The sequence below is a fragment of the Pseudopipra pipra genome, chromosome 1, assembly GCF_036250125.1.
Source record: "Pseudopipra pipra isolate bDixPip1 chromosome 1, bDixPip1.hap1, whole genome shotgun sequence".
NCBI classification, from domain to species: domain Eukaryota; kingdom Metazoa; phylum Chordata; class Aves; order Passeriformes; family Pipridae; genus Pseudopipra; species Pseudopipra pipra.
In genome coordinates, this window is record NC_087549.1 from 106,349,992 (window position 1) to 106,377,445 (window position 27,454).

General features: G+C 38.6%; 1 protein-coding gene across 3 annotated transcripts in view; it reads left to right on the forward strand.

Moving 5' to 3' along the window:
• Nucleotides 1–27,454, forward strand: part of ARPP21 (cAMP regulated phosphoprotein 21) — a 194,725-nt gene that overhangs the window by 28,654 nt on the left and 138,617 nt on the right. Inside the window, exon 2 of one of the 3 annotated variants that reach the window (XM_064669533.1) lies at nt 712–792. The exons of 1 other annotated variant lie outside the window; for it this stretch is intronic. The gene's annotated coding sequence lies outside the window, so the exon portion shown is untranslated. Of the gene's footprint in view, nt 1–711; nt 793–25,115; nt 25,260–27,454 lie in introns of all 3 variants that reach the window. One more of the 3 variants, XM_064669509.1, reaches the window with a different exon arrangement.

Genomic DNA, 27,454 nt, shown 5'->3' on the forward strand with positions numbered 1-27,454 from the left:
CATGTGGTGCTACCTATAATATATTTAATTATCTGCACAGATTTGCAGTTGGTCTTAATTTTGTTGAAATGGTTCATCAGTCAAGTCGCTGACAAGCAAACAGCTGTGTTCACATCTCTTGGTACTTTGTTTGACCAATTTACTTTGATCCCTCTAACAAAGAAAAAGCCATTTTTATTCTGTTTTTTTTTTTCTCAGAAAAAAAAAAATTTGATATATACAGGCCTCTATCCTAACTAGAGCTCTGTCCTCCAGGCATATTTCAGATTATGAGAAAGGTGGGTCTTGGTCCCCATCTACTAAAGAAGGTGTCAGGGAACCTGGGTGGGACTCTCTGGATCACTAGCAGTGACAGAATGGGAGCCAGTGGGGGTTCAGTCTAGATGATGAGAAATCAGTCTGCAGGCAAAGCTGAAAAAGAGATTAGAATAAAAGGGAAAAGACCAGGAATAACTATAAAAATGGAATTGGTCTGTGTACTTTAAGGTGTGTCAGGATAAGCGCACTAGACTTGAGATTTGATGAAGATTAGGATACTAAGGAAGAGCAATGGATCTATAATAATTCTTGGGTTTGGCAGTTGTGATTAGCTATGCAGAGAGAATGATGATGGGACAGGGTGTCCAACTGGATGAGAAGGAAGTTAGGGCCACAATCAGGAGCTTTCAACACAGCATGACACTTGAATGCATGCAAATGTATTATTTCTAGAACCTGAAGATGTTCTTCAAGGACCTTGGATGCAAGCTTTGCTTTTTGAAACTTCTGTGGAGTTCTTCCTATCCCAGCAAAGTATGTGTTTAATTTCCTTTTAGTTTTGTTGCACCTTAGCAATGCTAACCTATTAGACCTCCACTAGGAAATTACAGAATTAGTTTTGCCTGTGTCACTTTAATTAGCCTCTCCCTGCTCTGCGTGTAAATAATTTACTCTTTGTAAAATAGACTTTAACTGCATGATGAAGTTTTTCCCCCTAGACCCATGCTTCTTCCATTGCAAAGAAAAGTTCTGATACAGCAACAAATGCAAACTGTGCAATTAAGGATGCTGCTTATCTATAGATCCCCTGCTTCACCTGTTATGAAATTAGGGATTGTACAGGGGAACTGCAAATGGAGGAACAAAATAATCATAGTGAAATGCTTTCCTGAAGGCTTTTTTTCCTTGCTCCTGCTGTGTTGTTCTGATACAATATTAAAACAAGAGAAAGGCAGAAAAGCTTTTACAAATCCCATTTGAATAGCTCAACAAACTGTTGCCTTAAAGCAGAAAATGTCCCCTTAATGGAGATATGGTCACTGACCATGTGAAAGTTACAGTACTGTGCCACTGGTTGCTTCTGTAATGGATCCAATGAGTCTTTTCTATATTACACTGAATAAGAGTCACAATGCTCACATGGTCACCTACTCCTTTCCAGCTGAAGGCATAGTAACTTCCATGTAAACTGCAGTAACTGGGAGGTAAGAGGCAGGAAGACTCAAATTCAACTGCAGCAACACCTCACTGAAACCAGTCTTTCAACTGGGAATGAAAAGTTTTAACAGAAATTTGAGGGTCTGATCTCTATGAGCATTTGAGATCTCAGCATCAAGTGAAATCTGCGAGAGATATGCTTTGGACATAAATGATGCCATTGAATGCTAGGTACATTTAAACTCTCTTTAGCCTATATTTTTTTCAAATCTGAGCCTCAGTTCCTGTAATGGAATTACATGGAATGTAGTGGAGTTAGTACCGCTTTTTAATCCCACAGACCTTTGAAAAGAAAAAGTAGTATTTCCAAAACTGCATGAATGCTTTAGTGGTATGTGCCAAAACGTCTATAAGTAAATTGTTATGTTCGGAGCAAGGAGTAAAGTATGAAGCTGAACCACTAGCACTGATGAGAAATTAAATACTGAACAGCTACTCACAAAGGAAGTACCATCCATCTGTGTTGTCGTATGGTTCAAGGAATCTGCAAAGCAGTAGAATGTGACCATGTGTTTAAAATCTCTTGACTAATGTGTTCTCATAAAGGGAGTAAATTGAAGTTGCACAGGCCAAGAAAGCAGGGGGTTAGGAGTAGCCTTGAGAGTGAGGTGATCAATAAAGTGGAGTTGAGCATGCTATATATAACACTATGAAGTTTAACACATGACTGTCATCAGGCAGAATGATCTGTAATTGCAGAAAAGTTTTCCATAAGAACAAGATTATTTCCCTGTAAGAATGACCATGATTTGCCTTGTTTATTGGTTTATCCTAATTGTGACTCTTCATGGAGAGTTTCTAACGTGTTACTTGTCAGCATCACTTGTTTTTTCTAAATGAAATTTACTGTTCTATCTGGAAAAGAAAAAGAAGTAGCACTAACTTACCCTTTCTTTTAAACACGAAGACTAGAACCTGCTCCATCTCTGCTGTAGGTTGCTTTGTAATAAACTGTTTTAATTACAAGTAATCTTGCTGTCCATGATAAAAGTGCATAATCATGCTGCACTGCAAGATGTGACTGATAACTCTGTCTCTTTCTTTCCTTGAGTTTTTCTTTCCCTGAGCTGCACTTTTGGCAAAAATATTATATGCTTGCATTTAGTCACTTGGATGTGCTGAGCATCCAAGAAATAGTTAAGTAGTTTATCCAGGGAATGGGTTTGTTCATGTGATTTTGGAGTTCAGTTTGTGGTGTAACACAAAGGAACATGCAGTATGTGGTGTTAAAGAAAAATTCATGATTTGAAATAAAAGCATAAAACGGAGCAGATGTGCAAAGTTCAGGTTCTCTGTTACCTCCTGTGTCAAGTCAGAGTTAAGGAGACAGTCTTGGAGGGTATGTTATTGGCTGGAGAGCATCACAAAAGATTAATAAATTTATGAAGTGCTTAAGCTTGTGTGCTAGTTTTGGCTGAGGTAGAATTAATATTCTTCAAAGTGGCTAGCAGGGGGGTATGTTTTGGATTTGCGCTGAACACAGGGTTGATAATGCAGAAATATTTTTGTTATTACTGAGCAGTGCTTACACAGAGCCAAGGCCTTTTCTGCTTTATGTACTGCCACTCTAGCAAGGAAGCTGGGGGGCACATGGGAAATTGGGAGCAGATATAGCCAGGACAGATGACCCAAACTGACCAAAAGGATATTCCAGACCATATGACATCATGCTTGGTATATAAAGGGGGCTCAAGAAGGAGGAAGAGTGGGATGTTTGGAGTGATGGTGTTTGTCTTCCCAAGTGATGCTCTTTGTCTTCACGTGATGGGCACCGGCTCTCCTGGTAATGCCTGAACATCTGCCTGCCCATGGGAAGCAATGAACTAATTCCTTGTTTTGCTCTGCTTGTGTGAATGGGTTTTGCTTCACTTATTAAACTTCCTCTATCTCAACCCATGAGTTTTTTGTCTTTTACCCTTCCAATTCTCTCCCTGATCCCACTGGTGTGGGAGTGAGCAAGCAGCTGTGTGGGGCTTGGCTGCTGATTGGGGTTTAACCATGACACCTTGTCACCCAGTCTAAGCTCAAAATCTTGTTTAGCTGCTTGGAACTACAAAGGGCCTTCTACTTTTATTAAACAACAGATAGCTTATTAGTTCTCAGAATGTTGGGTTCTTATAACCACATGTGTCCAGATTACTCAATTTATTGAGTAATCTAAAGTTTTTGGTTTTCCAAGGAAACAGTAATTCAAACACAATATAAATCAGCAAACAAAGTTATTCTGCATTTTCATCTGGAGCTTCTGAATCCTTTCTTCCTTTTACACATTTCTAATTTTTTTGTGGGAATGTGTCAGAACTTGATAAAAAGTCTAGGACAATTACAATTTTGTTTGTAATCTAGGGAGGCAAGCAAAGCAGGGGTTGATATATCAGGAGTGATAATAGCTTGTCCCTTTTAGAGAAACAATCTTGAGTAATATTGTCCTGCAAGTGAGACATAAGTTTGTTTTAATTCCCAGTCAGGATCATTTGAGTATTTTTTGCCACTGGGTCTAGTGATAAGCAGGAAAAAACCCCAGGTCAACAAGAAACAGCAGGCAGTATATAGGTATCACTGGTAAGCCAAAGCTGCTGTTAGGTGGTTCCCCCCCCCCCCCCAATAACTGTCTTTTCTTATGACACAGAAAGCCATCTTTGGTCATATGAAGAATGTTTGAGAAGCCAAGTCAAAGAAAAGCAGAGCCGGGATTTTACAATGCAATTTTTTGACAACTGAAAACACTTAGGAGGAAAAAGAGTTTCACGAGGACTATATATTAAAAAAAAAAAGTAAAATTAAATTGTTTTATTTTCTGTTAGCACCTCTTCTGAGAAACTATTTCTTTGCATAAGACCTGATAGAGCAGAAGGTCCATGTGTCTGACATGCTCTCTGATGGTCTGCTATTGCCTATAGTACAAATATTCATTAATATGGTTACATTTTATTTGTGTTTTTAAAGTTCATTGTAAACACAGGATTATAGAATATCTTGAGTTGGAAAGGACCCGTAAGGAGCACAGAGTCCAACTCCCTTCTTCTCAAAAGACTACCTAAAACTAAACTATATGACTAAGAGCGTCATCCAGATGCTCCTTGAACTCTGTAGTATACATTGACCTTGGGACTAAGGGAGAATGCATGCAAAAGATTTAAAGTGACTAGTTTACAAGATACACTGAACTTTCTTGATTTCTTTCTAGGGAATTTTCATATTTTAATGATATTAACAGTAGTAAAGTAAAAACAACCAAAAATCCCAACAGTTACTTTTCCATTCTAGTTAAATCTCTGAGCAATTTAGACAACAAGTCCTAGTTCCAGTTAATCTGAATTGTTTGACATCATAACAGGATCCAGCATTTATCACCAGGGGGTTGCATAGTTTCACAGCCAAGCCTAGATTGAATATGGTCTTTCAGCCATATGAGAGACTCCACAGTAATTGTAAACAGTGTTTTTTAACAGTGGGAATCATGTAATGCAAAGGATGTAAGCGTATTTGGATTTTCTGTTAAAGATCTTAAAAAATTGGCCTTTAGCAATGAGTCCTTACCACAACCTCAGGATAGTCTAGGAGCTCTCATTTCTCTGACTTCACAGCTGTAGAGGTTGCTGTCAACAGCAGCACACAAAATTTGGCTCATTCCCACTCATTTTGAATTGACCAACTCTTCTCAGTCAGCCCCAGATTAGGTATCTGTTTGGCCCTACTTAGGGCCAATAGCCTATATGGAACACAGCTTTGGCTTCCCTAGTAGTGTGAGATAGAGGGAGCAATTATGATCTATCTCTGAGTTTCTGTAAGCCTTCCTTGGAACTTGCAGATTGTATTTAGGCAGTAAACGGTGTTCTGCAATGATCGGGCCCATTCAGATACACAATTTATGTGAAACCACTTTTTACCCTTTATTTTGTCACAATTCAGATACACTGTAACTTATTTGGACGCTCTCTGACACTTGGCAGTGAAATTTATCTGTAGCAAGTTTGTTTTTTCTCCCCTCTTCTGCTGGAACTGAATTCGGGGAGGCTGTTCTGCTACAGAGCATCTTTAAGGCTTCCTGTCCACTGCTATCAATACTCCTTTCCCTTGGGGCTTACTCTTCTTGGCAAGACTGGTGAGCTACATCAAGTAACCTTTAGATCACCACTCAAAGCACACAGTTTGCTGTTTCTGTCTTTTTCATTGGGGTTTTGAAACCAGCATACATAATTCATGTAGCACTTTCTCACTGTTGTGCTACAATATGGCATGTAGTAATCAGTAAATAAAAAAAAAAAAAGAAAAACACACTGGAAATTAAGAGGCCATGGCGGGAAGTAAAAATATGTGGATATTCTTAGTAGGTAAATGAGAAATGAAATGCTGCAGTTGTATGCTCTTACTGTACTAGTACTGTAGTATTCTCTCTGCTTTATTTTTCCTGTGTATGATGCTTTAAGGGACACTTAAAACAATTAGGATTTTAATTGAAACTGGAAGAATTACGTAATGGAGTTGCAACCTTAAGTTAGTCACAACTGTAAAGATACATTCTTAAAAGTAAAAACAAGTAATTAAAAACACCCATATCACAGCCTAAAATGCTTTTCAGTTGCTCAGGGAGGCGAACCAGTTTTACAGTATTAATTAACATTTTAGGGCACACTATATCTAAATAGCAGGAGACTGTGTGTATGTGTGTGTGGGAGGTGTCATTTTACCACAGAAAGATAGAAATAAATAAAAAGCGGTCATTTTCTGAACAGATATATTTAACTCATGTGGTACAATGGAAAGGTGAAAAACGTGGTTTTTTACTATTAAATGAAGAATTTGGGTATTTTGGCAAATGGTATTAGAAAAGACTAGCTCTAAAACAGCTGAGGGAAAATGTGAGGTATACATGCATCTTGCTCTCTCCTTCTGTTGTTAACTGCCTCTCTGTCTCTGGCAACCAAGCTGTCCCTCCTCCACTTCATATGTATGGAAGATGTCAAGAAAAGTTGCCTGGCCCTTTCCCCCTCACTCCGCAGATACAAATGCATTGGGTCTTCTCCTTCAGAACAGGGAGTTCAGGATTCTCAGTGAAGCCTCCTCCCTCACACAGATCTTTATAGCTTTGTTCACTGCTGGTGTCTTTCATGCCTCACTCCATTGTATCCCAGCTGCATAGCCATGGCTGACAACCTCAGCCCCTCCGAGCTGTGATTCCTCTTTCCAGTGCCTCCCTCAGCATGTGGCACCTACATAATGGCAGGGTTCATACAACTGCTCCACTCTTCCTAGTTTCTTGTTTCATAAGTCTCTTCTGGATGCAACATCTGTTTTCTGAAAAGGTTGTGGATAGATGAAGAGGCATGGAAAAATACTACAGAATCTTTAAAATACTTGATTACCATTCAGTATACAGTTACCAGCTTGCCACATCTTGTATGCATCCTTTTGTGTATGTGTGTGCTTTTGAGTCCTAAACTTGTGTTTCACTGTGCCAGGATAATAATTTCCAAAAAAAATATTTTGTAGGTGTTCCTAATGGAGGGGGTTGATATTTTAGCATCTGGCCATTGTAATGACCCCACCTAGGCAAATAAAAGGAATTTGGCATGAACTGAAAAAAAGCTGTGATTAAGAAAACATCAGTAATAATGAGCAATTGAAAGCAGTGGATTGTAAAGACCAGGAAGGATATTTGTCTTGCTGGAAAAAGGAAAAAAATCATTCTAACTTTCCAAAGAGACTTTGGTAAAAAATAAAACTAAGTGGTGGACTAAAGTACTACATAAAATAGCTAGAGAGAAATCCTGATTTCAGCAAAAAAATTACACATTTTAGTATGTTATTTGTAAGATAATGGAGATGATTAGGACAGGTGTCTGATTTTATATTCTGTTTTAAATTAAGCAATTATTTGATATAATATTGAAACCAGGCAATAACAGAAATTGAAAGACACAACAGCAGTTTTTTGTGTAAGTCTATTCTTTGTGAATCTCTGTGACCAACTCTGTATTGATGCCTATGGTTTTGTTGTTAAGAAATCATCAATCAGGCATTATGATATAACAATGGATGTACTTCAGCCTTACATACTGACTACTGCAGGCCAAAATATTGACAGATTTATTTTCTCAGGTCATGTGTTATAGAAGTTAACTGACAGTTCAATAACTCAGCAGCCTCCTTGAATATAGCTTCTTTATATTATCTTGCTTTCATGAAGCAAAATGAAAAGGGGAAAAACCCAGCTGAGATGCACAGTTTCAGAGAGCTTTTCTGCATTTTTCAGGAAATATCCCAGTGAAGTGTGTTATAAAGTTACACAATTGAATATCTCACCAGATTATCAGTTCTTGGCTCTGCCATTGTTTATGTTAAATTTGGTTACAAAGTAAATTTTCCAGCTTCTCACAATTCTGAAAAAAAAAATAGTTTGAATTTAACTGAAAATGTATGCATACAGCTATCTACTATAGCTGCATTAGACAGCTGTGTACATCTCTGTGTTTGACACATTATGAAAAATCTAAGTTTCAAGTCAGATTGCATCTTTTTAGTCCAGAAATCTGAACACATTTTAATTCTGGAAATACAAGAAATGTATTTGACCAGAGATTGTTTGAAGCCAAAGCAGTTCATTTAAAAGATATGAAAAACTGTTATCAATATCTTTAACATTTCTGATGTGATGGAACTTTTATGACTGATGAAAGCTAAAGCTCTTGTAAAGTTTCACAAATGGTGAATTTTTTCTTTAAAAGATAAATAATAAAAGAGGAGGCTATCAAAAAGCAGGCCCAGAAATACTTCCCATCAGCATGACTCACGCTCCTAAATCTCATTCTATGTCTGATACATCAAGGTTTGCTACCCTACATAAGCCTGTAGCTTACTTTCTATTGAAAGAGGAAATAAGACTTTTAAAGCAGGAGATGGAAGACCAGACTTTTGTGACATGTATGACAAGACCTCCAGCTGATAGTGTTAGCAGAGATTTACTGAGAGTTTAGGAGGAGTGCTGCCCGCCTGTTAGCACCACTAAGTACAGTGTGTTTCATGTCTCAGAGACGACATTGCACAGTCATGTGTTGGAAGCACCAGCCCTGAACAGCAATCCCAGTTCTGTGCTTACTGTGCTCAGGGATCCACAGAACCAGGGCTTCTTTTTGGATGGAAAAGATAATGTCTTTCCCGCATTAGGTACTGTGCTATGCTGTGGTGCCAGAGGGTTGGGTAATGCTGGAATTATATGATTAAGCAAGAAAAGGAGGGGGAACTTCTACCTCATCCTTGTGTCTGTGTTTGCAGGTACATATACCCATGTATATATATATATATATATATATATATATACACATAAGCCTTTCAAAGTGCTCCTGTAAAAAAAGGTTGAAAATCAGAAAGTAAACCAAGATGAACTCCTTTATCTAAAACATAATGAGATTGTTTGAAATACTCTCATTCTGGAGCTCTGAACATCCCTTTAGGAGGCTGCAACCTTCAGACATATCTATAAGCACTCCACTGAGTTGCTAGTTGTGTTAGTAACTGCCTTTGGTGAAGAATATGTTTCAGTAAATCATAAAATGAATAAAATAAATGAGTATAGATTCATGCTAAGTTTTTTCCTAAACTGTTTTACATGTTTCTTCAGCCTTAAATGAAGGTTACATACACACAAGATTTTAAAGTCTCAGTTAGCAATACTTAGTTTTGATGAAACAATTGAAAGCTAGCAGAGTTTTCTCAATAACCCTCTCTGGAGGCAATCAGGTGCTTCACTAGAGCTCAGTCTTTGCTCTGAGTTCATTTTTCTTTCATCTTTTGTTTTACAGAATGAAAAAATTGAAAAATATTGAAAACTGTAATGTGAAAAAGTTACAAAATGAAGAACATTTAGCATACAACCAGATTATAGGAATGGGTGCTAGCTTTATGTTAAGAACGTCACTGATTTCTAATTTTCCGAAACAAACTGTTTTAAGAAAAGGCCATTTTGACTATTTCACTTACAATTATGTTTTGTATGAAGGTCAAACTCAAATCTTACTGCACTATCTGTTTCACCATATTTGATATTAATGCATATACATGGGTATATAGACAAAGAAAACATTGTTTCCAAATATTTAAGTTGAAATTAGGGTATATGCCCCATAACAAAATAGTAGGAGGTCTGTGAAGGAATTGAACAGCTGTTCTTGAAAAAGGAAATTGCATCTTGATCATCTGTTAGTCTTTATCACAGAAGAGAGAGGAAAAGGAAGTCAGAGGGCTTTGCTGGATTCATGGTATGATCCTCCACAGCTGAGCTACTGGTCACTAGGAGACTGTGAAGATCCCAGGGAGAGAATTTGAGCTTTTTTGTGTGGTTTGTGCACATTTTCTCTCTCTCTCTCTCTTTTTTTTTTTTTTTTTTGAAATATTTGAGAACCTTGTTTTGAAGTGGAATGTTGAAATCTTAGCATTTTTTCAAAAAATCTTTTTTGTTTACTAGCCAGCCCTTACAGGATTTTTGCATTAAGAGTAGTAAGATGGTAAAAGGGACATAAGCATGAAGGTCCATTATTATTACTCACGCCATGTACATTTGTGGCTAAAAAGATGTATTAGGAATGTGATGACTTAGGAGTCATTAGGAAGGTGCTTGTGAACAGTAAAGACAAGTGTTGACATGTTGTGACGTGGCTCATAAATACATTTTCACCTGGAGCAACCTGTATAGAACAGGTCACCTTATTTTAGAGAGGATACTGTGGGTTTAGATGGTTTTTCAGAAAAGAACTACAACAATGAATGAAGGCATAGGAAAGCTCTCATAGAAATAAGGACTCAGAGGTGACATAAAAAGATAAAAAGCACTGAATGGTGGAAAACAGGTAGATAAGGAACCTCTATTACAACACTGGTGGAATTTATAAATGAGGATGTTTAACATTAGAAAATAAATACTTTCTGCCATGACAGCTAAGTTGTATGGGGTATTGTTAGCAAAATTCATACACTTGCATCTTGGCCATTTGTATGGATAAGGAAAAATATCTCATGTTTTGTTCTAGGAAAGAGCTTAGAAAGAATTATTTCATTACTTCCTTTGTGCACTTCAGGATCAGAGATAGGATTCTAGTAGGATCAGATCTGCTACCCTGATTTCTACTTGTGCCTATGTATGCACATTTCACATTTCCCCTATAGGAAATATAAGTGCAGTAAAATTAAAAAAATTCCATCCCCCCACCCCTCCCCCACCCTAGCACAGTAAACCCCAGGAGACATCTTATTTTTGTAGGCTTTTATCTAGAGGGAGAAGAAATTTCTCAGGGAACCCACAGCTGGGTTTTGTCCTGGAGGGAAGCAGTTAATTCACTGCAGGATTAAGCCATCTTTTCTGCCAGCCCAGCAGAGAAGGGTCTCCTGGTTTTAGTGGTAGAAATGGAGTATGATTTCTTCTATTTCAAAATACCTTTGGACAGAAGAATTGAAAAAAAAGGAGATGAAAGTTCATGTCAGGCCCTTTGCAAAAATGAACAGTTGGGGGCGGGAACTTTATGGCAACTGATATCACATAATAACAACAAACACCTTCAGGAAGGCCTGAGATGCATGAAGAAAATATTCCATGTCTTCTCAATGAAAATGCATATTATTACATTCCATTAGTATTGTGACCTTCTCAGAACATTAGAAAGGGGAACGTGAGACATGTATGTTTACTTTTTCTGCATAATTACATGGAAAATGCTACGATTTTCCACAAGCTGCAACAACAAAACTTTTTTTTTTGATCTTTGGTACATTAGTTACATGGACTGTTTATATGGTATGCGTGAAATTCCAGCACATTGCTCTTTTTTGTTCTCAAATTGGTTTGTTTTCTCAGCAAAGCTTGGATTGACAACAGTGACTTGTCATTCATCTGAAAGTCCTTTCTAATTTCATGACAGATTTGTTTGCCTTTGATTAAATAATATTTTTAAACATACTTTCCCTTGGACTTCTGTAATTTTTCCAGCTGCCATTTCTTGTTTCACCAGTTTGCTGAGGCTATTTTTTATTGGAAATTAATTCTCTCAACACCTATCACATAGTTAAAAAGCAAAACAAATGAGAATCTAATTTACCTGAGTGAATAATCCTGAAAGAATACCTGCCAAATAATAGTTTAGTAGTACTTCAGAAAAACAGGTAAATGGATTTTATCTGTTCCTGGACTCCTATGTGCAGGACATCACTGGAAAAGCTGGAACTCAAAGCTTCTGATTCCATCAAAAATTGGGTCTTTTTGCAAAACAGACAGTTTTGCTATTGCAAAAATGATATCACCCTCTATTCTACCTGTTGGGTACTGACCTGAAAAAAAATTAGTTATGGTGCCTCCAAACAAACATTTTTATCTCACAGTTCACCTCCATGGACATAGTGTTTTACTGCTGGAATCGAGCAATTGTTTTGGCCTGTGATCCATTGCTTTTCTTTCCTTTATTTTCCCTTCCGGCTCTGGAGGAGGCCAGCAGTAACATCTGTTAGAGTTAAGATACACTGCAACGACTTTTCTGATATGAGAGCCCTGTAGCATATTGGCTATGCAGAAGCAAGGAGATAGGCTTTTCTGTCTACATGATCTATAACACTATGCTGCTAATTCAAGAAGAGTGAACTATTTTTGGAGGTTACCAAATGACTCAGAATAAAGAAGCAATTGTATAACAGATTCAAAACTGAACATTCAGATTATCTGTCCATTAAGAAACTGAAGGAAATCAACCTAATTTCAGTTCAGCTGGAGGGAGTAGGCTTCTTTAACAGCACCCCATGTTACTTTAAAGCATGTTCTTGAATATAAGACCTTTGCTATCATAAGTCACAGGTGCTTTAAAAACCAAACAATCCTTCCCCAATCTTCTGATTACAAATCTAAATTTTAGTGCAAGAGATTTAAGCCACTGTTTGATGTTGACTGCATTGCACCTAGAGTTTTAAATCACGTTATAAAATGCTTATTTTATTAAATGAGGAGTTTAATAGTATACTTGTATAGTTGACAGTCAAAACAAGATCAGTAGTGTTTTCACAGAGTAGGAAAAATGATAAAAATGATGATGACTGAGTATGTCCTAAGTGTCAGCTCTGTCAGGATCATGGGCTTAAGATATAAGTTTTAATATAATATTTCTCAAACCTTATTGACTGCCTCTACTTAAAATTCACAGGTTCCCCTCATAATGCTTCAGGAACACAGCAAGTGTCACTGCAAACTCAACATCTGGAAAGTTTTGCATTTTATTAATAAAAAAAAAAAGACTGCAGTATTTACTCTTAAAAACTGAGACAACCAAACAGCCTTAGTATTTCATCAGTTTTCTATGGCAGTTTATTAGGCGCACTGCATGAGGTTAAGATAGTTCAGAGCAGGAAACAGGCAATTTCAAAACTTAGCCACTGTTGTATAACACTCCTGTAAAGATGGGTGGTAAAAATTAGGCTCAGATGAAATCAGTGGCATGAATTTGCACTGGTTGAGTAGACAGGTAGAAATTTTCCTGCTGTGTTGGATTTTTCAGGTTAATATGGTAGAGCTCCTTACTGCTTCTGTTCTAGAATCTAGGTGTTAGAGAAAGCAAAGCTTGCAGGGCTGTGACAGTTATTAGAGCCGATTTCAGTGTGTGCTTCTCATGTTTGTGATACCTACATACGGAGAAAACTCTGCTCGTGAAGGGGAAACAAATTCAGTTCCACTGTGGCTCTTTTTTTCTATTTGGCTTTCCAACTCTAATGAATGAAAATTCATCTGGAGAAACACTAATTGGGTTTGACACCACAAACACGCAAGTAATGGGAGCAGGTTTCTCAGCTAGGCGATCTGATGATCTAACAAGCTGACTCAATGAGAATAGCTAGTTTAAGGTCTTGTGACATTATTCATTAGTTTTCTAACACTAATCTTTATAGTACACTTCACAATTTGATGTTGTGTCTCCTTCTCTAGCTGTAGGCTCTGTTCTTTTACACACAAGATAATGCTTCTTGCTAATTCATTGACAATGATCCGCAAAAAAATATCACTCCTCGGCACTTCACCCTCCTCACAGTATCTCTGAGGATGTTCGTTGCACATCGATGTTATTGTACCGTCAGTGGCAAGGTGACCAGATGAGTTGATCAAGAAGGTGTCAGTAAGTATTTATAAATGGATATCTGGGAAATTTGTCAATGCTGAAATTAGTTTTGTGCAAGAGAACTGGTCGAATATTATTGTATTTTCAGGAATGGTCAGACTGCAGGAGTGTAACTGTTGATTGCCCAGAGGAAGTATCAAAATCCTCTAATTATGGAGTTCTTTGTTCACACCAGTGCAGGAATTTGAAAAAGACAAGAGGGTGAGAATGTTTGTAGTTCCATGCTGTATACATGTCTGTGGCAAGAAAAGAATAATAGAACAAATGTATGTATCTGCAAATAATACTAGACATGTTTAAGCATCATCAGGATTGTATCTTGTCAGACTTTAAAATCACCTACAATTCTCCTTGTGATTATTCTTACTGCTTTTTGTGATAATTTTTATCAGTGTGAAAAATTCATCTTATTGAAATTAAGTATGCTGCTTTCATGTCAATCTAAAGTAAAACTAATTTGTTATCATATCATAACTGCATTTAACTGAAAGGGCAAATATTAGCTTCAGTTGCAGGGACGCAGGAGATGCAGAGAGAAAATGTACTGTGCCACTCCTTAGCTCATCACAAAATTGTAATTTGGAGGGAAAAGTATTTTCTATGTATAAATAAAAATCAACAAACGCAATGCATCTAACTATTTGTCTCAGCAGTTTCACAGATTTCTTCTTTTATAATGAATCATTACATGAATGTAAATATCGGTTGCCATCTTTCAAAAAGTAGAAAGTTTCAACCACTATGTTTGGTCACTCACTGTGAAAATAAACACTTTGAGTATCATAGGAAAAGCTGTTCATAAATGGAGCATTTCTCAGTTTAGAAATACTTTGTCCTATACTGTTTTATTTAGGCTGTACCTATAAATAGAAATCAGCTGCCAAGAAATGAGTTTACTGTGCTAAATCATACTGTTTTATTTTGCTACACAGCTAATCCTGTCAAGGCTAAAAAATAGTTAATAGGCAGTCTGTAAGATCTTATAAGATGACATTTGGAAATCCTGCAGCCATATTAGTCATTAGCCATGGCAATATTCTGCCATAAGGCAATGAGTCAGACGATTGATTAGAGAACCTCATCATGATATGCCCTCCGGCTTGAATACGGAGAGAGAGAAAGGAAAATGAGGAAGGAGACTGCATGGGACACAGGACAGGAACATGGAGGAATTGAAGGGCAAAGAAAGTCTGAAATAGTTCATTTTCTTGATGTAAAAGGTAATGCAGAAGAGATGAACAGCATAAATCATTAATCTTGAGGACCCACAAGGTATGCTACCTTCATGCTTTGTGAGTAAAGTCCTATATCATTGGGAAATCTATATTTTCTTAAGCTCTTGGCATGGCATCTTGCTTTGGACATGAGGCCGCTGTTGCCTACCTTCCTTAGAGGTGTTTGATAAAAGTCATGGGGGAGACTGGCACTGAAACATTGTCTGCTTTTTAATTCTGATGAACTTCTCAAATGGTTGTGTAGATATTTACGGCTTTACTAGCTATCATCAAGTTTGCTGAGGAGCATCAGCAAAACGAACAAGAGTGCACAGAAGCTGACAAAAGGCCTACAGGGGACACTGGACAAATGCTCACCCTTAAAAAAATTGCTAGGCCCTGCAATTAAAAGGAAAGAGCTCTGCTATTTAGGGGTTTGTGTTGCTTTTACTGGTGGCTGTACTATGACTCCCCTGCTACTGTTTTGCAAATTAGCACAACACTTTTGGCTGTAATGCTCAGATATGCAAGGCTAGGTACCTGCCCCAACCTTGCAGTCAAGCTTAAAAGCTGCCAGCTCCTGGTAGGAGAAAGGCAGTGCACAGGAAATTCAGTTTACTGTACAAAGTATTGTACAAACAGTAAAAATGATAGACACAGCTAAGTACAGCTAAGATTCTACTGCAGCATCTTTTTTTTTTCTTCAAAATTCACATCCCTTATGTATGTTATTCTCCATAGTAGGGTATGATGACTTAAGGTCCTTATTAGCAGTATTTCCAAATGTCTGTGTCTTGATGTGTCCAGAATCAAATTCATCTAGGTCCTCAAGTGCTGTGCAGTTTTATTAAAAATTGATGAGCTTTTTAATTTTACTCCTGTAGATTTAGTACCGTTTGTCCAATATACTTGTATGATAAATAGTCGGAGGCGCTTGTGCCTTTAATGCAGGGGAGTTGATAGTAACATGTTCTCCACGAAGGCACTGTCTCTTAGGGTGTTCACTGGCTTTCTTGGTTTGCAAGGCTCATCTCTTTTCTGAGGCATTTCAGGAAAGAGGTTCCCAGTTTTGTTTATGTTTCTAGAAAAGGTATTACAGTTATAAGACAGAGAAAAGCTGATTTGTTGATTTATTTGGCTTATTTTCTAAGTATTCTGACTTGTATGAAAATACTCTGCCTGTGATAAACACTTACTATAACTACTTTATAAATAAAAATGAATAATTTATTGTTTGTGCTTTTAAAAACTGTGTTAATCAATATGAAGCATTTCAAAAGAATACATACAGATGATATTATTGGCAAACAAGATTGCTGCCAAGATCAATGTGAAATTCCCATCATCTTCAATGAGCCTATTTTCAGACTGGGATGTAGGAGGTTACATTTTTGCAGACTGCCATGACAGAAGTTCATAATGATGAACAGTACTTTCCACAGAATTACAATAGCCAGAAGAAAGATAAGAAGCAGCTGTGAAGAATAAGCAAAGGCACCAGTAGACGGGTTAAATTTCTCAAAATTATCAATTCACTAAAAGATAGAATCAGAATCAGAGCCCCGATATTTGAAGTCAATACCTGGCTTCTGCTTAATGATGTTGCTTCACATGCAGCTTTCTCTGGTGACGTGTGGCTCATCTTTCATGGGCTGTGGAGATCTCATATAGCACTTAACAACAAAATCAATTCTAAGAACAAGCTTCAGCAGATCACTGTCCATCATCACTAATTAATTTTCATAGTGGCATCTCGCCTTTCTTTCTACCCTATCCCCAGGCTTCTGAAGCACTTCCCTTCTCTGTCACTTACTTCTGCAAATCATGAAGCTCTCCTTACTTAGGCACAAAAGACAGGATGGGAAGAAGGCTTCATCTCTCACATGCTTATATAAGCAGTGGATCACAGGGCCATGTAATAGAGTTACAGATTTGAAAGAAGACTTCTGTTTGCCATGCTTGTCTCACTTTCAAATTGTTTCATAAATCTTTTCTACTTCATAAGAAATCTTGGGGGCCCATGTATAACTCATCTTTGGGGGAATATGGTGATATAAACACATTTAATGATCTTAAACAGCTAGAATTTCATGATACAAATATTATAATAAACAAAAATATTGTTGAAAGCTACATAGCAGAGGGATAATGCCATATGTCTTTAAAACATATTTATATTAATTGTCATACTAATCAATTGATCCTGTGGGCTGTAAATTTATCACTAGTTTTGTCTGCACTAAGAATGGACCATAAAATTATCACTTGTGTCACTTAATAGGTACAATTAGGTGTCCTATTAGTCACAGTTACGACATTATTATGAACATTATCCCATTGTTTTATAATCTTTCTATAATTATTAGCTCAACTTTGTTATTATGTTTGTGTCTTACTCTGTGATGTCTCATTTCTTTTGTGTAAGTGCTATTACTAACAGTTAGTGCATGTAGAAGTCCCAGAACTACACCGTTTTCCTTAGAGTTTATTCCTGGGTAACATCGGAAAACTACGAAGGTGTCTAACCCAGAACATGGAAACAGTCATTAAGATTAGTAGCTACTGTGGTTCATTATTTTTTCATATGGTTCAATATATTTTCATATATTTTAAGGAAGATTATCTGCAATATAAACCATCAGCAAATAAAACAGAAGTGAAGGTTGTGGTCCAACATTTCAAGAGCATATAGGACATCTCTTATGCCATTCAAAGGACTTTTTTAGTGCATTCTGAAATTTCTTTATGGGCATGTAAAGGTTGACTGAGGACCATAAGCCTGACACTTTCTGCCCAAAATGTCAGGAGGCTTTGAATATAAAGTTACATATCCTATAGATATCTTAGTCCAGTGCTCTTGACCTCAGAGTCAGCAACAGAAGATGAACTGCAAGAGCCATGGAAAGCAGATGAATCTTGACAAAACTGGATTTTATGAGAACTCTATCTATTTGCGCAGAGCAGCTGTACAATGTCTGAGGACAAATAGTGAATCCCTGAACTACATGTTGATTAAAGCCAGAATAGCCAGAAGTTGTCTTTTTTTCCTGATTGCTAAGTAAAGGAACTTTATTAAAATCAGAAAAGTAATGTTATTCTGAGACCTACTCTCCTTCTGCATCTATGTCTTTCTTCCTCATCTGCCAAGAGCCTGCCTGCTCTCTAAAGCTTGGCTTCTAGCTATGGATTTAAAGAAATAATAGGAGTGTTTTATACTTTTTGCTTCATAATGTACTCCTAAAAATTTTTTGCAACATAACAGAATGCAAGACAACATTAAAGAGAATGGAAGGACTGATTTTTGATTAATCCAAGTTTGGTTTTTGTTTTTAAACTACAGAACATTCTCTGATGTTAGAGAGTTTCATAACTCAAATAAGTGATATTGCTGATGAGCAGCCTTGGAACGAGATCTTAAATGAAGACAGTAGGATGATCATATAGCCTACTCTGTGGACCTTGGATCAAGCCCTGAGAAAATTTCAAGTTATTTGCTGTGTAGGACCACACAGACCAAAGTATCGTTATCGTCCCTCAGAATTTTCACAAGGCTGAAACTACACTGTATCATTGTGTTGCACTGAACTTTCAGGGAATTATTTAATGTAATATGCCTCTGGGGTTTTCCGTGACACTGGAAACTGATTAGACATTTAAAGCATATGATATTAAAAAGAAAACTAACCACATTTGTTTTTTCTCACAACAAAGAAAATTTTCTTATCTGTTCCAGCAGCAGATCAGCAGTAGGAGTTCATACAAAGGCAACACAGAGGTAAATGGCTCTGGCAAATGAACCTTCATCTTTCTAGGTGTCCCATTCTCGGTTTAAAAGAATATGTCATTCATAGCTGGATATCCATCAATTCAGTCATGACAGGATGAGATTTTTGCCCCATTTGGGACTATATTCCTTGCATATATTTGCATTGATACTGACTCCTGCTTTACTAACGGGGGAGAGGCATAAAAAAGGAACTTCCTTGGAATAGCAGGAAATAAATTTTTTATACGCACAGGTTCCCCATTATCATAGGGTCAAGTTTACTAGCCAGCAAATGGGCTAAGAGTAGCCACACTTTTTAATTAACCCATTCTTCCTCCCTGTGACTGTCAGTACATTTACCTTCACCTGCAGGAATCCAGTTTCTGTTGGCAATATAGGCATTGAGACATGTACAGCTTGTGCAGGTTGCAGCCTGTATCAGTGCTTAGCGAGCTCTGAATTTCATTGATAGGCTGCTCAGTGCCCCCACAATGTCTTTCAAAGTCTTCTAGGATCTGGTTTATTGTATTACCTTTGTCAGTCTGAAGTGTAGTAATTTATATTTGTCACAATTGCCCTTCATCTGGTGTGGTGCTGGTGCAACCTTGGGCTTTTTTGTCTTGTCTTTTTTTATCAGTGGAGTCGAGTATTTTGAATAATTAAAACCACATAAATAGTTGATCTTGGTGACACAACATACCACACTAAATGTCTTATGTAAAAAACATGTATTTTTACTTCTACCATCTCATTTGCTTGAACTAGATTAAAAAAATTCTTGTAATGAAAAATTAAAGATGATAAGAATAGCCATTATTATCCTATTTACTACATGCGGCTAATAAGGGGATATTTAGCTTTCTCCTGAGGAATGCTTTGATTTATATTTGTTTTCAATTAAATTTGCATATGCCACTTTAAAGAGAAAGATACTTTATTTATCTCTCTATTTGCTTTCGCTGAAGAGGGAATAAAAGTTCCATACTTCTCCCCCTTTGCTGCATCACTGCAGGAGAGCCCTGTATTGTGCATCATAAAGAGATTGGGAAGCTGGGTAATTAATCATGGGCTTTTATGTAATAGAAAGTTTAAAATTCATTAGCTTTATATCAGAGCGAGTGTTATGAGGGAGAACATGTTGTGAATGAGAGGGAGAGCCTTATAATTACGGAAGTGTGTAAATAATAATGAAAGTCATTAGTGCCATTCAGTTTCTAAGAATGTCATAATGTAATTGGAGCATTAAAGTGAAATTTGCGATGACAAACATTAGCGATACAAAAGAGAGAAAATGTGGTTATCTTTAGTTTGACAGATAATGTCAGCTTTCTTGCAAGGCCCAGATGGTGCACAGGAAAATGTTATGAACAGCTTTATTTTAATATTTTTATGCTGTGATATTTGAGAATACGTCACAAACACAGAATGAGGTTTACATTTGTGAACCAATAGTGCCTTTCAGAGCACAGAGTCCAGTGCTGAGTGACCGAAGCAATATATAGGGAAAGTCTTGTCATTGATGCAAGATGGTTGTTGCAGTAAATGTGAGTTGCAGTGTGGCACGGTATTATGTGGCAGTGAAGTTTTCTGTCTGTCTCTCTCTCTGGATATGCATTTTGAATCTTTCTTTCCTTTAAAAAAAAAAAAAAAGAGAGGGGGAGGGAGAAAAGGAAGAAAATGATTTAACAATTATGCAGGAAATTATATGATGCTAAAATTGTACCATGTTCTGCTCTTTCAATGAAGGGACTTTCTACAGTTATTGCACATTGCAAAGGCTATAATTTTAGGGCGTGAAAAAATGTAGATTCCAAACAAAGGAAAATTTAAATATGTCTAGTGGATAAGGCAAGGCGAAACAAAAAGGAGGCAGCTGGAGAAAATTTGAGGGAACAGTATTATTTTAAGGGCAGTGACATAGAAATAACTATGCTTAAGACTCCAAGATCTGAGAGGTCCAAGACCTCAAAATACTGGAAGCTTAAGCATCTGTCTTTGTATTCTGTCTATGAACTACAGCATTGTGGGATTTCCTACTGCCCCCATCACTTCGTGTTGAATGAACCTAATTTTTACATAAGCAGTCATTTGTTCTTTACTGTCTCTTTTTTGCATTCCAGTAGCCAACATAAAAACTGATTCCAAAATGTTAAAGACGTAACACTGCAAATTGTTAAATTAATGCTAATTAAACTCTTATTTGGTTGAGAATTTTAAATAAAGTAACGTTTGTCCCAAATGAGTCAAAGCGAAGAGTGATAACCTCACTAAAAGTGAAGGTGATAACCTCAGTAGGATTTTAACCCATAGCTCCTCAAAAAAACCTCCAAGACTCCCAGTTGTATGACAAAGGCCACATTTTATCATCATTAACAGAACTTGAGAGGTTTTTCAAATAACTTAGCAGGAATTAGTCTCTGCTTGCTGTAGGGCTGCTGCTACTGTTGGGATCTTTGAGTAGGATGGTTCAAAGTAGAGTCACGCTGACTATGCTAAATTGAGGTTACATCTGTGCATTTTCTGGTCATTTTTACTGAGGATGAACAAAATTAATATGATTATTCATAAGCTGTAAAGAGAGGCTGCCTCCAGTAGTTTGTAAAGGGCAGGTTTTGGAAAAGTGATTTAGCACAGGTTGGAATTTTTGTTTGGTTTGATTTGTTTAGTTTTGTTGAGGGTTTTTTTCCCAGTTTGCTCCTGTTCTTTGGCACATCTGCACACTGTTTTGTACATAAAGCACAACATGGCCTTACAGGGGGCAACTACTTAATCTCACATGTACTGTGAGGGAACTGATCTGCCAGCAAATTATGTTACTCTCTTAGCTCTCTCTTTTGTGGAGGGTGTCCTCACCTCCTCTTGAATAAGGTTTGTGGCCAATGTTTGTTGTTTGTCGCTTCTCCAACTGGATGACTCAAAGAAAGTGGCCAGTGTGAGCCCCAGAGCATACTGCAGTGAAGTAGGGTGGGCAACAGGAAAGCAATACATCTAGGTTACACTGTGGCCAGGATCCTTTCTAGGGATTCTGATGTGAGAAGTTAAATACGATTCTTAAAAATTTTAAAGGAAAACTGAAAAATGGCATCTGGTTGAAGAGTGTCAACATAGTAGTGTAGTATCAAGTTACTTGTGAAAAATACCTTCAAGGTAGTTCTAGGCCTCATGAAAATGGGAGGCTTCTCTTGAACTCTTACATTCAAAAACATGCATTTCAGAGAAGACTAGATGTTCTAGAAGCAAAAGTTAAGAGGACAACATGTTCAGGGGAATTTCAAACAGAAAAGTTGGTAGTTAGTGAGTAGTCAGAGTTACAGGGGCTGATTGGCACAGTAAATCTTTCTTTTTCCACCTCCAAATCATTTTCCAACTTCAGTCTCTAAGTTTTCATATAGTATCCAATCTACAAGTGAGGTGTTAGTCTTCTCTAAAACATACTTGCTTTTGAGTGTTAAACCAAACCTACAACTGCAAAACATATTTTATTGCTATTCCTAATATTGATCTGGCAGGATTTCTTGAAAGTAAGTGGGGAATTCTCTCGAGATTGCTTTTTTCTTCTTTCCCCCACTATGTCATTTCCTCGATCCACTTGCTCACCCATGAAGTTCCCGAGTCCCTTGACTTCCCTTCTTCCAGGTGTAGGTCTAGTGATGTTTCAGCAGTGAGAGAGGCACCATGTACCTGTGTTGAAAGTCACATCTTATTGTGATAGCTGAAAATTGTCACCCAAGCTTGTCTTCTAGACAGGTGTGCTAGGAGGAAAGCTACGCTTTTATACTTTGCTTTAAACAAAGGGTTGCAATAAAGACTTTTCTTGATAAGATCTTGATGGGAAACTGTTTTGTGCTGGTGAACTTGTTTGTGATTCTTATGGCTCCTATGCCAAGGACTGTAACTACACTCCTGCAGATGCTGTGTTTGTCATATGTCTCCTTAGAGTCACTTATACTTCTGAGCCAAGCAGTTCCTGGGCTCTTAGGTGACCCTGAGCCATTGGATTATTAAAGCTCATAAATCCTATCGGAAGACTTCAGAATTTCCTCAGCCTGATTTCTTCCCTACAGTACTCTAATATGTGCAGGTAGTGCACATTCACCACAATGAATCACAGATCTCAAGATAACCAACTCACTGCATTCCCTACCTGGGACTCTCCCTCCTCCTCTTTTTCCCACCATTTTCTCTCTGGCTCATCCTAATACCACAGCTCACAACATTCTTGCTGACTCTCTCTTCTTACTGCTCTTTCTATTACTCACCACTTCATGTTTTGCATTTGTCCTACCGTAGACACCACACATACCTATTATAAAAAATACTGCTATGCTAAGTTTCTATATCAGAGATGTGTTTCTGTTCAGAGCAACAGATTGCTGCCCACTGCCTGCATCTCTCAACCTGTCACAGCTCTATCAGTGTTGTCAGCAATATAACTGAGTCAGAAGGATACCACGCTGAACCCTTTGTGTGGCCTCTGGATTACTTTGGAATATCCCTTTTGGAGCTGCCAGCCACCCTTCAGCCCATGAAAAAGTCTCTCACAGCCTCTCTAACACTGTGACATGAAAGTCCCCCAGTCCTCCTGCCTGTAAATATAAATTAAAGGCCACAATAGGAGAAACCATTTGCACAATTATAGCTGTCAAAGCCAGAGTTCAAATTCCTACTCCTCTTTTTCTGAAAATCAGAGCTGAGCAAGAGCTACAGTTTCTGTCTTAGGGGGGATCAGCCATCTTTTTTTTTTTTTTTTTTTTGTGGGGTGAGGAACTCCACACCGGAATATCCTTTTCAAGATACACAGATATGGCACATCAAACACTTTGGGATTTCTAAAAGAAACTAAGAGGGGATTTCAAGTGTCAAACACAAAGAAATGATGCTTTGCTTTCAGTGGAAAAAAAAGCTTCCTCAGCCCCTCTAGCAACAGATTATATTTTAAAGGGTTGTTCATTGATCTTTCTCCAAAGAGAGAGTCTGAGATTTAGGTACCTGATCTTAATCCTAATGAAATCCATTGCAAAATTCTTACTGAATTCATTGGAAAGAGCATAAAGCTTCGGTTTTTTATCAAATCTGAGCTACCAGTACATGCTTTATGCAAATTGCTTGGTTAATTTTCCATTACTTGAGATGTTGTAGCTGGAAAAATGTTTCAGCTCTTCCTGAGAAGTATGTAAAACTGGAGCAATTTGGCTATATTTACATATTGTAAAGTGCCACTTTAAATAGAAGCACAGTATTTTTAAGTCCATCTGCAAACCATGCATGATTAATTTGTTTGTAACATGTAGGACATAAAAAGGAAGAAAAAGTTTAAAAATAAATTAAAACCCCATAAAACTGATCTCTTTCACAGAAAATTATGATAAAAAACATCAACAGTTAGCTTATACTGTTTGGCCTCAAACTGAACCATTCCATAACTCCAAAACACAATAGACTTTATATGCTAGAGTTTTTTTCACTGAAAAATGACTAGAAGCAGCAGAAATCTGCAACCAGTCGTGCAAGCTTTTATTAATGTATTTAGTAACACTCTATGCCTTCTATCACAAGAATCTTCTGTGACTGCAGAACTGCAAGAAGCTCTGTATGTTTGTCTGACATTTCATACTTCCAATCAGACACTGGTTTTTGAAAGCCCATTAAGATTTTCTTGATTTCTAAGTGAAATTGAGATATCATAGTTAAAAAGTGTGCTCACAGTGAATAAGTAATATAATCTGTTGTCATGCCTTGAAAGTACCTTGAGCTGAAGTGTTTGGTGTTGTCTGTAGGAATTTTGTGTACATATAGCACACATATGCTTCACTGCTACACATGGTTCTATTGTGCAGGGGCACTTGGCAATACCAGAGTCCTAGAAAGCATGTGCTGCTGGTTAATTAATTAAATGCATTACTCAAGAAAGTATTTGTAGAACTAGGTCCTGTGTCTTTTTTTTTTTCCTGATTACCCTCAAAATTTGGCTACTTAAACAGAAAAAGGTGTCAGAGGTCTGAAGAGTTTGTCAAATTCTGCCTCTGCTTAAACACACAGCTTCTGCTGACTTTCATGAGGCTTAAGTGGACAGTTATCCCTGTGCATGCTTACAAATCAGGACAGGCAGCAGCAAATCATTGCTGTAGTTTGCCACCTCTTTAAAATTATGATTGTGCAATGATTGTGATGTTTCTTTTTTGCAAAGAAAAGTCCTGAAGGAGGGGATGTAGGCTGCATATTCTGTCAGGTTAGTATCTGAACAACAAAGTCTGAGCTGACTTCTTAACAAAGGGAGGCAATTTCACTTATTTGCACATGCTGTATTTGATGCTGCTCACTGTTCTGAGTTGAAATACTGCTTACATGATACTGGAGTGATACTGTTTGGTTATTTTCCCCCGATTATTTCCTTTGGTGTTGCTATAGCTGGCATCTTTTAACATTTGGTAGCTCGCCCCAAGCACATCCTGCCACATAGGAGAAGGTAGAGTGAACTGCCAGACTACAGCTTGGATTATTTTTATCTACTTACAGATCTGACAAGTAGGTTTGGCACTCCAGTATCTCAACGGTGGGACACAAGCTGTGGACACGTGGCTGTTGTACAGGTTCATTGCATCTAGTGACTCGAGCAAGGTTCTGAAACATTGACTACCCTCACCCCTTCTCCTCCTGTAGGTGAATTGCAAGCCGTTTGGTGAAGGCACCAACAAGTACTGCTTTTGTGTCCTGTTGCAGTGTGCATTCTCTTGCTTATCTGCTTGGAAGGGAAGGAATGATGTGCAGCAGCTAGGTGAGGTGCTGTGCATTTCAGTGCATGTTCAGAACAGATTTGATAGCCATTTTTGAAAATTAACTTTGGCCTACTGTGGAGATGGCTGAAACATCAAATGACAAAAAGCAAAGAGCTGGTCCTTGCCCTGTCACCAGCTGTAGCAGACTAGTGCCATTTATAGCCTTTCTGTTGGTCTTTTTGCTTTCAGATTGAACTTGTAGCACAGTGTGGCAATATGTTAAAGAATGAATTTAAAAGTAGATGGAGCCACACACGACCATCCCAGGAGGAAGCCACATCAGGAGGTGCATTAGCAGAACAGGTTTTGGTGTGCCTGGCTGAATGCCTCTGATCACTTGAGGCGTGCACCAAGAGCTGGCTAATGCACACCCTGTTGTGGTTCATCGCTCACTGTATTCTTCCAGTCTGATTTCATTCAGTGGTCCCCAGTAAAAGCAGGTGTTTGCTTCTGAGGGGAAAGAGGGATTCCAGGGGTGCCAGGATAATACCTACTAAAGCAAACATTTCCCTCCATCCTCCCCCAGCCTTCTGTATATTTGTCCATATTTACTGGTATGCAAGTTCTACTATGTTCATTAATCGTAGCAAGCTGTCTTTCATAACTAGGACTTTCTGAAAGCACATAATGAAAGGAGTGCATTTTTAACTGCGTATTTTAAATACGAATTGTCTGTCTGTGGGAGTTGGGTTATTTGTATTGCTGTAGACAGAAACGATCGCTATATTTCATAGGACCTTGCTGCTTTGTACTTATTGACTGTTTATTTTTCATCCATAGGATTACTAATTGCAGCTAGTAGCAGACACTTCTGTCTCCTTTCAGGTTATTGTAGTAGAGGGCATTGTACCAGATGCATGGTTATTCACAGACATGCATCTCCAGCAGCTGAATTGCTGGATCTGCTCTAAATGATCTATGGCAATTACATTTGGCATTGTACAGCTCTAATTTTACTGCATATTAATAGCCACCTACCAAAGAGGTAAATGCCCTTTTCTCGGCTGGGTGCGGAATGAATGCCTGGATGTATTCAATTGGGTAAAATGAGGCTCGGGTTTTAAATGGATAGCAGGGGTTTTATGTATTGGAAATGCATGTGCCGTTGAATTGCCTGTTTCCCTCTGTCTTGATGGTGTGCAGCAAGGCTCCAGGAGAAATATCATCAAGCGAGATCCTAGATAGAGTCATGCTGGGCAGGGGAGGGGGAAGGGGATCATGTGCCCCATTTTCAGTGGCTTATCTTCTACTACCCAAAATCTGCTGCAGTCTTTTTTTTTTTTTCCCCCTCCCCTTTCAGCAGCTCGGCTGATGAACGCGGAAGCTGTCAGGTTTCACAAGCAAAAATAATAATTAAAACCGCCCCCCCCAGACCTTCACTAAAGCTGTCCTCTGGAGTCAAGGGCCCATTTCCTTCCCTCTTTTTTTTTGTCTTGGGAGAGTGAGGTGGGGTGTTTGAGCGTGTGTTGGGGGCGACGGGGAGTGGGTGGGAGCAAATAACAAGGAATCGGAGGGGATTAACGAGCTTTCTCCTTATTAGCCCCGCTCGGGTGCTTTGTCTCTGCTCCTGGCTGGGGATGGGCTGACGGGGAGGGTTTGTCTGGTGGTGGCGGGGGGGAGAAGCAGTGTGACTGGAGGGGCCGGCGTGCGGGAAGCCACACGCACACGGGCGGGCAGACACTCAGACACACAGACAGAGCCACCCCACACACAGACAGACACGGAGCCCGGGCGGGCAGCTCCGGGCGCTGCGTGGGGCTCTGGGTGGGGTGAGGGCGGGGAGCGCCATGGCGGCGGGGCCGGCCGCTCCTGTGCGGCGGCCGAGGCAGCGCCAGCCGGGGCGGCGGCGCTGAGCGCAGCGAGCGCGGAGCCGGAGCGGAGCCGGAGCGCGGCGCTGCCTGCGGTCCGGGGCGCACCACGCTGCGTGGGCGGGGAGACAGAGAAAGGGAGAGGGAGAGACTCGCAGACAGACAGTACAGCCGGCGAGCGCGGCAGATAAAGGACGGAGGACAGGCAGAGAGGAGCGAGCCAGACGGGGATCCAGGCGGGCGCCGGGAGAGGACGGGCAGAGGCAGGCGG